The following is a 13,957-nucleotide window of genomic DNA, read 5'->3' on the forward strand; positions in this document are numbered from 1 at the left end:
GGAATGAAAAGGATTATAAAGATCCAGATAAGGACCCGGCAATGAAGAAGATAAACAAACACGCCACGACCAAGTTTAGCGATGCGTTGGCTGCCTGGAAAGCAAGGGTGAAACATTGGATCGTCAACAAAAAGGAGCCCTACTCCAAGATTGTAAAGGATAATCCGACAATCACGGAAGAGCACTTTGAAATATTCAAGGCGGCTTGCGAGGTCGAAGCTGCCAAAAAAAAGTCGAAGTACATGAAGGGGCTTCAACAGAGGAACATGGGGTGCCACCACCTCGGAAGCTGTGGTTACGGCGGGAAGAGGTCCATATGGGCCAAGGAGGATGCGGAACGCGAGAGTCTGGGCATCCCAGACCCCTTGGCGTACTTCACCGTCCCGCGGGAGCATGACATCCTCAGGGCACGACACCATTGGGACTCAGTCAAGAAGGTTTTTGAGACGGACCCGGTCACGACGGAGTTCATGAGACTGCTGGTAATTTTAGTTTCTGACCAATTCGACTGCATGTTAGTCATATTTGTGAACGATCCTTGTGCCTTTTGCAGAGAGAGCAGCACAGGATTGCGGCTGAAAGCGACTCACTGTCTGAGGTGTTGGCGAGGCCCAAGTGGGACACTCCTTTCAACCGGGCGTTGAACATATTGAAAGGACTCTCGGTGGATACTCGACCGTCGTATGGACGCGTGCACGGTGTCGGAGACGGTGCCACATGGAAGAAGTACTACCGTGAGACCATGGAGGATAGAAAGGAAAGACGGAGGTTAATTCAAGAAAACATCGACAAGAAGGTTGAGATTGCGGTTGAGAAGAAATCATCTAAGACAGTCGCAATAGCGGTAGCTGCCGCAAAACAGGTGGTTGCAGATATGTCTACTGTCTTGGTTCCGGCCGTTTTCAATTGGAGCAGGCAAAATCCAGAAAAAATGCAGCGGACTTTCCCCTTGCTGACTTCTTCAGGAGCAGCTCGACTAGTGTTGCACCAGCACCTGCACCTGCTCCCGCACAGGCTCCGGCACCGGAAGTGCTCAGTGGTGCTTTGTCTTTGGCTGAGCTCGACGCCCTCACGGTATTTGTCACACCGACCCTCTTCAATAAATGTATAATCTCTCATTTCCGTTGCCTTTCGGATGTCTCACGTCGCAGACATGTCTTTGCAGGTCGACCGGGAGGCGGCCGGGAGCACACCCACGAGCACGCAGTTAGGTATGAACATCAACACCCCACCTACACAATTAGTGTCGGTTGTCGTGCTGGGTGATAGCGGACGGGGTGAGGAAGATGCTCCATTAGTCGCTGGTGACATCGCCATAGATGAGGATGACGATGACGATGACACTCAACAGTATTTCAATACTGGCGCCTACTTAGAGTTTGAGCGTCATGAGTCGGTGCCTAAATTGCCACCTCCGGAGTCTGAACATATTATGGACGACCTTCCGGTAGCAAAGAAGCCTAGGAATTGACCGAGGAAACGCAACAAAGCTGCTTCTATGATCCAGCCGCCTCAGCAGCCTCGGGTTCAAGACCGTATAGATATCCCCGGTGCGGCAAAATGGCATATCCCCGGTGAACCAATGCTACCTAAAGCATAGCTAGGGGCCAGATTCGGCGGTCTAAGGAGACTTCATGATGATGTGCTGTGGATAGAGAAAGGCCTCATCGCCTCGAAAAATTCAGGATACCCACTCTACGTGGTTAACGTGTCGCGGCAATTGTCGTACGTCGACACATTCCCCATGGAGAAGTTCTTCCTTCGATTCGATTACATCTTCGACTCACTTGAAGAAGCTGGATTTTACGTTTGTCTGCCTTTATACCTTGCACATGAACTACCTCATCGGGGTTGAGCAGATACCTCATATCTGTGTTGCTGACCCGTACTTCATGCACGCGGGCTTCTTGGGAGTCTGCGCAGATCACCGTCAATACGCGAGGGAATACATCGTTAATTTCATGCTCACCAATAAGGACAGGGAGGCGATTCTCGTGCCTTATCATCCCCTGTAAGTCATCCACGCGGATATCCTTCCTTCGATTTCAATCATTCATTTGCATGGTGGAGGCTAATTAATTTGAGGTGTACTTATTTTGCGCAGCGGCGGGCGCGCCGTCCTCATCATCCTCTGCACCCGATACTCCCATGCTCTTTACTTGGACTCGTCAAAGAACATTAACAAAAAGGATTACACCCACATCAAGTATGTTCTTGACAGTGCTATGTTTTACTACGGCACACCGGGTGGAGAGGTCAAGGACAAGAAGAGAAGGGACGGCGGGCCCGCCTTCGGCCATAAGACCGACTTCTGTTGCATCCAGCAACCGAGTGATTCTCTTAATGATGGATTTTATGTCCTACACCACATGCTTGAGTACAGACGGGATCACCAGAACCTTCACATGTCACCTAGATCCGGCGATGCCCATATTCTGCAATGGGCAAAGAACTTAGGAGATATTGAGGATCATCGACTTCGAGCTGAGTTCTATCACATCCAACACGAACTTGCCCAAATCATCATGAATGAGGTCGTCGAAAAACAGGGATGTTTTGTGAAGAAGGACAAATGTCGCGGGAAGACGTCCGAACACGCATAGCCACTCAGTGTCTCGACCTGAAGCCTTTCACTAAGCTTGGGGACTATCTCCCTGACTTGGATGGATGGCATGACATGTTGGAGTGATTGTCGATATATGACAATGTGTCTGTTTTGGTCCATACTTTCTGTATGACAAAACTTTGAGTTATGCACGACGAAACTTTATTTGTGATGTAATTCAACCGTCCTTCTCGACTAGCGAAGATCACTCTAGTTAGGTCATTTTGGGGTACGATGAACTTTGTTATTTATGCTTATGATGTGTTGCTTCTATTTTGCCAAGTCTGTCTCTTTCTGTTGCTCAACTATATATGTTGCATATCATTGACTCATGTGACGATGCAGGTGCATAGATCATCGATGGCGAAGAAGTGCTACGCCAGGAGTATACGATGAGTGGCCGGAGTGTCAGGCCCAGGTGTACCGGTTTCCAAGCGACAGCCGGTAGTTAGGCCCAGGTGTACCGGTTTCCAAGCGACAGCCAGTAGTTAGTTTAGGTTCACGCTAATGCAGGAGAGGGATACGAACTCATGTGCTGCATAGTTCCGCTCTCACTCATAGTGATAGCTCTTCTCGCGTATATCATTGTTTAGATGGATGACGATGTAGTTGCAAGTAATCGAGACTTGTATCACTATTTTCGAGATGATGACGAGAGACCACTTTGTGTTGGATGATGATTATGATGATGACATGATTTGGTGAGACTATTTGTATGTATATGCTATGATTACATTTGTATGTGTATGATATGCTAAATATTATTGTATAAAGCCTATTCAAATACAAAACAAATATGCAAAAAAAACAGAAACTAATAAAACTAGTAGTAGCAAGGGGAATAGAGTTAGTAGTAGCGCTCCCTTACCAGTAGCGCTTCCTCCTAAAAAGCGTTGCAGATATTAGCAGCAGTGCTCTGCACTAAAGCTCGCTACTACTAGCCATGTATAGCAGTAGCATGGGATGACACGCGCTACTGCTATATGTTAGCTATAGCGCCTTATCAGTAGTGTGTCATCCCGCGCTACTGATAGGCAAAATACCCGCGGTACTGCTATGGTTTTCCCTAGTAGTGTTCATATATTCTAAAATATCTCTCTATAAATTTTTAGCCCATTTGGAGATGTTTAGAATAGGTGCCCTGGCGTAACTTTTTCAGGTCCAGAAGTCCAGCTGCGGGTATTCTTCCTGTTTGTGTAAACCTTGCATATTATGAGAGAAAAGGCATTAGAATTACTCCATAAAGCATTATTATGCGTCAAAACATTATAAATAATAATAGTAAAACATAATGCAAAATGGACGTATCAATGGGTTTCTATCGTTATGAGCATGGTAAAATCTGTCTCTTACTCTGTTCTTTTCAATGGTAAAAAATTGGATTATTTTAAACCTACAAAAGGTATTCGACAGGGAGACCCAAGATCACCCTACCCTTTTCCAGTTAGTAGTAGAGGGCCTTTCTGGCCTCCTCAAGATAGATCAGTCGTTGCATTTGAGTGGGATTCAAGTGGCTCCTACGGCGCCATGAGTTAACCATTTGTTATTTGCTGATGATAGCCTCCTGTTTTTCAAGGCAAACGGTTCAGGGGCGATGGAAGTGTCAAACCTGCTGGATTCCTATTGCCAATCCTCGGGGCAAAGGATAAAGACAAGCAAGTCCTCAGTATATTTTAGTAAGGGAACACCTGAAAACGTCAGACAGGAAGTTAAAGGGGTGCTCCACATCCACATAGAAACTCTGAATGAGAAATATTTGGGCATGCCATCACACATTGGTTCATAAAAAATGGGTGCTTTTAAGTACCTAAAGGACAGATTTTGGGCAAAGGTGAAAAGTTGGATTGAAAAAACCATCTCAATAGCAGGCAGAGAAATATTAATTAAATCGGTCGGGCAGGCCGTCCCAGTTTTCTCGATGTCATCTTTCAAATTGCCAAGGGGACTATGTGAAAATATGAATAAGGTCATCCGTCAGTTCTTTTGGGGCAGCAGAGAGGGGAAGTGAAAAACCACACTACGTTTCCTGGAAATCTATGACTCAACCAAAGAAGTGTGGCGGCTTAGGGTTTAGGGACCTCGAGCTCTTTAACCTAGCCTTGTTGGCTCTACAATCTTGGAGCCTTCTCATAGTGACTGATTCACTTTGTGCCTGGTTGCTCAAGGACGTCTACTATCCAAATGTTGTAAATCTGAAGGTAGAATTGGGATCACATCCATCCCAAGTATGGAGGTCAATTCTAGAAGGCAGAGATGTACTCTTACATGGCATCATTAGGCGCATCGATGACGGCTTGACTACTCGAATCTGGGCAGATAATTGGATCCCAAGAGACGCATCAATGAGGCCAATTGTTTGTATGGCGGATGATCCTCCTATTCTTGTCAGTGAACTCATTGATAACACTTCTGCTGTGTGGAGGGATGACGAGCTACAGCAGTACTTCCTCCCGGCTGATGTAACGGCAATAAAGAACATACCCCTCTGCACGAGTCCAATGGCAGACTTTTGGGCATGGCAATTCAAGAAGAAGGGAGGAGTTCTCTGTTAGATCGGCGTACTGTATGTTGGTCATATAAGAAATAGAGGGAAGATTTGTTGGGTCAGAGAGGACCCGCTTCTAATGCCACGGCAGAAAACAAGTGCTGGGCGTCTTTATGGAATACTCAAGTCCCTAGTAAGATCAAAACCTTTTTATGGAGATTGGCAAAACACTCACTGTCGTCGGAGGATGTATGCCACCATAGGAACATGTGTGACATGAACTATTGCAAAATTTGTGGCGGGGCTCTTGGAGACACTCGTTAGTTGACCGCACCGCTTCTAGGTGTGTTTGGGCGTCAGGTGACGAGGTATTGACTGACCACATAATAGAGATGCGAGAACCCAATGCAAAACACTGGCTCTTCAACATGATGGATACACTTTCACACACTGATTTCGTGAAGATGGTTGTCACTCTGTGGGCATTGTTGACTACTCGTAGAAAGGCAATTCATGAGGCTATATATCGAAGTCCATTGTCGACACATCTATTTGTCGAAAGATTCGTAGCCGAACTGGATGGACTGAGAAGGATCACCAGTTCTAGTTCATCTCATCAGGGTGCACATGCGATAATGGCACCCAACACTTGGAAGCCTCCGCCGAGCCGCCATGCTAAAATCTATGTTGATGGAGACCTGTCTCATGATTGTTGTGTGGGTGTAGTAGCGGCGGTATGTACGAGATGAGCAAGGTAACTATCTCGGATCTTTAGTGATTGTTCTTCCTGGTATGAATGACCCAGTAGCTCTTGAAGCCATAGCATGCCGCGAGGCATTGGCTCTAACTGTTGATTTGTCTCTAGGGCGTTTGATGATAGCTTGCGACTGCAAAACAGTGGTGGATGACATAACAAATGGGTTGGGAGGAACTCATATCACAATTGTGAAGGAGATAGAAAATAGACGAGCCAACTTTGAGAGTTGTGATTTTATGTTCGAGGGCTGAGCTTCTAACTAGGAGGCACACGACCTTGTAAAATTCTCGGTATCACTCCCTCGGGATCATTGCTTGTGGTTGTTAACTCCACATGACCCCTCTTGTATCCCTTTGAATTTTACTTTGAATCAATAAAGTGTGGGCATTCCTAAGAAAACCTAATCAAAGGGTGCTCCTTTGGCAGCCTCCCCAAGGGTCACTTGGGGTGGGCTGAGAGTGTGCCACTTGGCGCGCTCTCAGCCCTCGTCACGTATCGCGCTCTGGCCGCATTTTTTTTGCATGTGTTCTCGGCTTTTAGATTATTTATTCAGTTTTTCGGCTTTTCCCCGGCTTTTCTTAGGTTTCATACAAAAAAACTTGACACGAAAAAGTGTGTTTTCTTTTTTTCTTTCGCAAGAGGCATGGATTTACTTCTCGTGGAAGCACGGATTTGCTTTCGCGAGAAGGATGACCGTGCCTCTCGCAAAAGGGGGAAACGCATTTTCTTTTTTTCCTACAATGAGAGGCCCAGATTTGCTTCTCATACAGGCACGGATTTGGTTCCGTGAGAGGCTTGCAAAATCGAAAAAACACCTTTTCTTTTTTTTCCATACCACGAGATGCTCAAATTTACTTTTCATAGGGGCACGACCGTGCCTCTCGGAAAGGAAAAACGTGTTTTTTCTTCCGCGAGAGGCACAGATTTAATTCTTGTGGAGACACGGACTTGCTTACCCGAAAGGCACGGTTGTGCCTCTCGTAAAAGGGTAAAACACATTTTCTTTATTTTTCTACCATGAGAGGCACAGATTTACTCCTCGTGTAGGCACGAATTTGCTTCCACAGGGACACAGTTGTGCCTCTAGAAAGGAAAAAAAAGAGCTTCCGGTTCAGGTTTTTTCGGGAAAAAAAGTTCGTCCAAACCTATCAATATGGGATCTAATTTTGAAAATCTCGACGGTGAAAACGGTTCGAGATTTGGACGCACGGTTTGAGAGATAAAACGTTTTGAATAAATGTCCACAGAAAGGAAAAACTCTCAGGTTGCGACAAGAGGCGTACATGCAATGTGACACTTGCCGCAACCGGAGGAGGTCAGTGTGACCTTTGCAAAGGGTGCTCCTTAACTAGTAATTTCACGAGGAGACTGCCCGCGGGAAAGTGGTGACACATTTTTTCGATAAAGAGTGGTTTTTATTCACTCAGAACGGAACATCAGAAGATACATAACTCAATGAGAACATACCCAGCCTCTGCATAGGCAGGATGAACGGAACCAACACCAACTCACACACATATGTAAAAAATCACGTCGACAACTAGCATATAAGACCAAAACTATGTGTAAGCGAGGAAAAAGAAAAAAGGCCTAAGTGATAAGATCTGCGATCGGCAAACTACGGCGATGACTATATCCACACCAATCATCTCATGACACCACATAGACGACAATGAAAACGGTGGCACATAGTGGCAAGGAGCACGACATTGTGGATGTTGCTTCGCTCAGCCAGAGGAGAGGGCACGCTCCCCTGAATTTGGAGCATTGTGATGTCCAACGTAGCAGTGTAAGGACACCCGGTGAACCGGATACGGTTGCGACCGGTTCCGGGGCGACCTGGTGGCGGCGCTAGCAGGTGACGAGCTGGTAAAACGATGGTGGCGACGGCGGACATCAAGGGCTACATGCGAGCTTGTCACTTGGGCGGGCCATCGCTAGCATGGTAAAAATAAGCCGAGGTAACAAAATCGGTATGTGAGGCCAACTCCAACGCACGAGCCCAAACGAACATCTGTTTGGTCCGCTTTCATCAGTTTGGGGTGGTAATGGGGCCACGTCCGCCCGGATTTATGGATGTACCGGTCATGTGCCTAACGCCCGACCACATTTCGGATGTATCTCGTCCGTTCGAGATCAACAAGCATACTAAAATGAAGCATAGCAAATAGTTCAAATCAAACATAGCAAATAGTTTCACATCTGAAATAGTCTTACAACCCAATCGAAATAAAAACAATATCAAATAGTCTTACAATCCAATCAAATTTTGTTTGCATGAAAAGAGATTAAACCGATAGATCTACTGTGTGACAATGTGAGTCCACATGTGCTCAACCAAGTCATCCTGGAGCTGGACATGAGTATGCCAATCACGCATTTCACAAAGAAAATGAACAAATTGTTCAAAGGTTGCAGGAGGTGGCTGCTCAGGCTCAACATTTTCACCATGAAAAATCAAACCATTGGTCATAGATGCTATCACCACGCTCATCCTCCATGATCATGTTGTGCATGATCATACAAGCAGTCATCCCCACCCAAAGCTTCTGAGTGCTACATGTCAATGCAGGGTTTCGAACGATATCCCATCGAGACTGAAGCACACTGAAAGCATACTCCACGTCCTTCCTAGCACTCTCCTGCATTTGGGCAAACCTCTATCTCTTCTCTCCTTGCGGATTGGGTATGGTCTTCACAAGAGTGGACCACTGAGGATAGATACCATCAGCAGGTAATATCCCTTGTTGTAATGGTGGTCATTGATTTCATATAGTTGACCTCCAGGGAGTGGCTTTTTGCAAGCCTTGCAAACATTGGAGAACGCTGAAGAACACTGATATCATTGTGGGAACCAGACATGCCGAAGAAAGAATGCGATATCCATAGATCTTTTGAAGCTACCGCTTCAAGTATGATAGTGACACCTTTGACATGTCCCTTGTACTGCCGCTGCCAAGCAAATGGACAGTTCTTCCACTTTTAGTGCACACAATCTATACTGCCAAGCATGCCCGGAAAGCCCCTATCAGCATTGATCTCCAACGACCTCTCTATATCAGCGGCAGTTAGCTCTCTCGGGTACTCAGGGCCGAACACTGCCACCACGGCCTTGCAGAAACTATACATTGAGAGGAGACATGTGGACTCACTCATACGCACATACTCATCCACAAGATCATCAAGAATTCCATATGCAAGCATGCGAATAGCCGCAGTGCATTTTTGGTAAGAAGACAAGCCAAGCTTGCCAAGGGCATCCTCTTTGCACTCAAAGTATGGGTCATATGCTACCACTCCCTCCTGAATACGATTGAACACACGTTTTCTCATTTGAAATCGGCGATGAGATTTGTGTGGTTTGAAGAGTGCGCTATTCTCGAAGTAATCGACATAGAGAAGGGTGTGGCCTCTCTCCCTATTGCGGTTGAAGGCCGGAGCATGGCCGGGGATTGATCCCCTGAACCGAGGTCGCTTCCTACTAATGTGGTCGTAGACGACCAATGCAACCACCACAAGCTCTTCTTCATCCGATGAAAAAATGAAGTTGTGAAAGAAATACTCATCCCCGCTATCCATGCTACCTTGTGGATAGAGCGTCAAATTCCTTGCGATCGTGGTGGAGACGCGGTCGGAAAGAGCAAGTCGAGGAAGCGAAGCAAGGTTGGTGTTGGTGGGTTGGCACCTTGCGGCAATGCAGTGCCTGCCGGAAGTTGTTGGGGTCGAGGGTCGGCCCCGACGGCCGTAGCGTCTCTCCCATCGGCAATAAGGAACCACGAACTCCGCCAAAAAGCTCTTCCAAAATGCGGGCGTGGGCCGGCTATGGCATGGCATGGTTGTGGGGCGGACAGCATTGATGGAAGGCGACGCAGCCGGAACGGGGGTGGCGACAACGATGGCGGGGGCGGAGGGCGGAGGGAAGGGCAGGGGAACAGGCAAATGGTTGTGTCCCCGACGGACGGGCCAGGGAAGACTAGGGCACGAGCCGCGCCTGTCCGCGCGTGTCCGTTCGGCCGCAGACACGGCCCGAAGTTGGGCTCGAAATGGGTCGAAAGCGGACAAAAACGGACATTGGTTTGTTTGCTCCCGCGCGTTGGGCCACCTGTTTTGCCCAAACGGATGTGACCAGACCATCTGGGGTCGTGTGTTGGAGTTTTTTCTTTTTGAGGAACTGCCATCATGGCTTACTTTATTAATTTAAAACCGGACTTACATCGTCAATCAACAACAACAAAATAAAATTAGGGGGATCATCCGCCCAAACACAAATATCTAAATTACATTCATGAGCAAGTGTATGCGCCACCTGATTTGCTTCCCTGGACAATATTTAAACAAAACTCTGCCAAAAGAGCTAGCCTGAATACGGATGTCCTCGAAGATCGGAGCAGCAACTGTCGCAGAGAACCCTCCATCGTGGAGAGTATCAACAACTCCTGCACAATCAGACTGGATCATCAATTTCTGACAGTCTAGTTGATTTGCAAAATGAATTCCATGTAAAACTGCTTGGGCTTCGGCTGTGGCTGCATCCTTGGAGTTGGCCTGAGGACGTGGAAATATTAAGGTAGTACATGAGAAAACTGAGATTGAGCAGCCTGAATAAAATCGGGCGAAGGTTTGGGCAGCACGCTTTAGCAAGGAAACCTTACATCTTTCTTAATAATATAAAGTAAAGATTGCGGTAGTGCATAGTACGATACTATCTATACAGAAGAAATGTACGTGTGTCTGTGACTTACCTTGCAGTTTCTTCGATAAGCGAACCAAGCTATAGTTGGATGGTTAGAGGGACTGTGGTATCCCGGTCCATCAGGGTTCAAATCTTGGTGCTCGCATTTATTCCTGGATTTATTTCAGGATTTCCGACGATGCACATTCAGTGGGAGGAGACGTTCCCGTCAACAACAAGGTGCCTACGGTGATTTCGTAAATTTCAAGATGATATGCCGGTTCAGTCTTTCGAAGGTACTCATAGGGGTAGGGTGTGCGTCTATGTTCATAGGAATGAGTGTATGCGCGTGTATATGAGCGTTTGCGTTTGTACTGATGTTCGAAAAACAATCCAGAATGTGAAAGAATGATGCAAAACCCGGGTCTCAGGTATATTTTCCTAAATGAAAGGCACTCGGTCTTGCTAAAAACTCGGATGGCAGCGAGAATCATTGGATTTGTTCATGTTTTTTGTAATAAAGGGCGGATTTTACTGGGTTCAGATCCTCTACAGTACTGTACCCTGCTGTAGTGCAGATGACAGGTGAGGTCGGGTCCACATGGCAGTGACCATACTGCACTATATGCTACTGCAGAAAATCCTAACCCGATTTTACTGGCTTAAAATGACGCTTCAAGAAAATACATAATAAAAAGAGCACACAACCAGCCTTAGTATAGATAGGATACCCACAAGCAACATCAACTCACACACATGCGAAATCCCATAAACAACTAGAAAATTCATACAAGACCAAACCTCCCATATAGACGAGGAAAAAACCCGTCAAAACAATCAGATGTGATCTGTCGGATAAAGACAGAGACATTCAAACCCCACTCCCAACCCCAACGTGATCAATTCACAACAAGTTCATGTTATTTATATAAAACACATCATTTCGGCATTGACTAATCCACTCCCTGAGCTGCCGTCATCGCCAACCAAATTTGCACAACGGTCTTGGATCACGTGGGTGGCTAGCTATTTATAGTAATTCAATAGTACATGTGATAAACATCTTGACTAATATAAATAAATTAAATTTATTATACAAACACAACAAGTTTAGACGCTCCTTAATATACCCCGCAAAAAGAAATTACCTCTGAAATTAGAAACACCAAGGATACATATATTGTATCTCTGAATATATTTTTAACAGCAATCGTATAAATACGGGCATGCCATGCACGTTGTTTCTATAAATGACAGAGAAGTGGTCAAACAAGACTTGCGCTCCAGGCACTAGTGGCATGTTGTTCCGCGTGCACAAATATGCACATGCACAAGAAAATCAAATACTCCCTCCGTTCCTAAATGTTTGTCTTTCGAGAGATTTCAATAAGTGACTACATACGAAACAAAATAAGTGAATCTACACTCTAAAATATGTCTATATACATTTATATGTGATAGTCCATTTGAAATCTCTAAAAAGACAAATATTTAAGAACAGAGGAAGTAGATGCCAAACACGGAGCAAACCATGTTAAATGTAAATCAAATTGAACCTCACCTTCAACAGCAGTGAGACATTGTGGGTACGGGCATATCTCAAGCCGCGTCTCCCAGGGAGAGGGAGTATGCTTTAGTTGGTACTTCCTCTGTTCGGAAATATTTGTCAGTGAAATGGATGTATCTAAATGTATTTTAGTTTCAGATACATTCATTTACATCCATTTTGATGACAAGTAATTCCGGGCGGAGGGAGTACATAACAATTACTACCTCCGTCTTGGTTTATAGGTCTTATTTGTAGTTTGTGTCAAATTTTGACTAAAGATTTAACTAACAAATTGTTACTGCATGTCAAGAAAAATTATCTCATTGGATTCGTATTTGAACATAGTTTTCAAAAATACAATGTTTTAGTGACATGCGTGAACATTTTGTTAATTTAATCTATGGTCAAAATTTGGCACGAAATACAATGGGGACCAATAAACCCGGACGGAGGTAGTAGGTTTCTAATTGCTCCTTTAAAGAATGGTGGAGAACCCGCCTTCTGGGAGTCTCCGCGCGCGAGAGTGCCATCCGCGCCTTCCATTGCGCGGCCCCCCCGCAGCTGGCTCCTTGGCGTGCTCTGCACATTCCGTTCCCCGTGGACGCCCCGCACCAGGCCTGGTTTTCTCGGGGGTCCATGATGCATGGGCCTCGACGAGGCTGCAGCCACCTCTCTGCGAGGGGTTTCGTCGCATCCGTGTGCGCCCTCTCGCCTGATGTCCCGCGCACGATGGCTGAGCTGGGTCCTCCTGTCAGCATCACACGACCCACTGTCAGGTTGCATTGCTGGAGCCAACCGGGAATGTGTGCGCACTCGGGTCGGCGTGCATGTCGTTCGCACCCTGATGCGTCGGTCGCACGAACCGGGCACGCGTGTCGCCCGCACCCTGTTGTGTCACTCTCTCAAGCTAGGCACGCGTGCATCCAGCTCGGCGTGCCCTTCGGTCGCACCCTGTCGGGCTATTTCGTTCGTCCAAGTCGGGTATGCACGAAGGCAATGCGTTGGCTTCCCACCGGGCTATTCCGTTCGCGCGAGCCGGCTCGAGGCATGCGCTGCCTCCGTGAAGTGCTGGGCAGAAATCACAGATTTGACCTGAGGCAGAAATCAAATCACAAACTGACCTGTTCACGAAAAAATTTCACTCTGCTGGCCCTTCGGTGTGGCGCCCGACAGCTGGGCGCCGCACCCTACTGTGCAGCGCCTCTCCCTTAGGCGTCGCACATTCTGCCAGCGTGGCAGCCCTGGTCCAGTTGCGGCCCCACACGCACCTGTGCAGCGCCTAAGAGCTAGGCGCCACACTTTGACGTGCAGCGCCTAGCCCTTGGGCGCTGCACAGTGACTTAAGCGCGGCCGCCCCAGCCCGACCAGGCAGTTCTTCGTCTCTCCGCTCTCTGGACAGAGAGCAGCGGCGGCGGCGGCGCCCCCATCTAATCCCCCCACATCCCACTCAGATCTGAAGATTTGATCCGTGGATTCGATCCTCAATCCATCCTACTAGGTAAACTCTTCCCTTCTCTTTCTTTTGCTCCGTAAATTTGTTGCCATTCTAGAGATTTGTCCATGATTTGATGGAACCCTTGATTTGTTTGGTTTGCTCGATTTAGTATGTGTATTCATATTGGTAGTACCGTAGTGTTATTTATTAGTTCACAATATATGATTCTTGTTGTTGAAACCCTAGATTGTTTAGTTTTTTTAGATATATATGAAATGCCTATTCTTATAGATAACTATGAGATGTTGATTTTTGTAGACATATATAAGAAGTTTGTTTAGATATATATTAGATGTTCAGTTTATTTCAAATATTAGATGTTGAGTTTATTTGAAATATTAGATGTTTAGTTTATTTGAACACATATGACATATTCATTGTGTGAGAAGGAGAT

Source organism: Triticum aestivum, chromosome 7B (assembly GCF_018294505.1).
Source record: "Triticum aestivum cultivar Chinese Spring chromosome 7B, IWGSC CS RefSeq v2.1, whole genome shotgun sequence".
Taxonomy (NCBI): Eukaryota; Viridiplantae; Streptophyta; class Magnoliopsida; order Poales; family Poaceae; genus Triticum; species Triticum aestivum.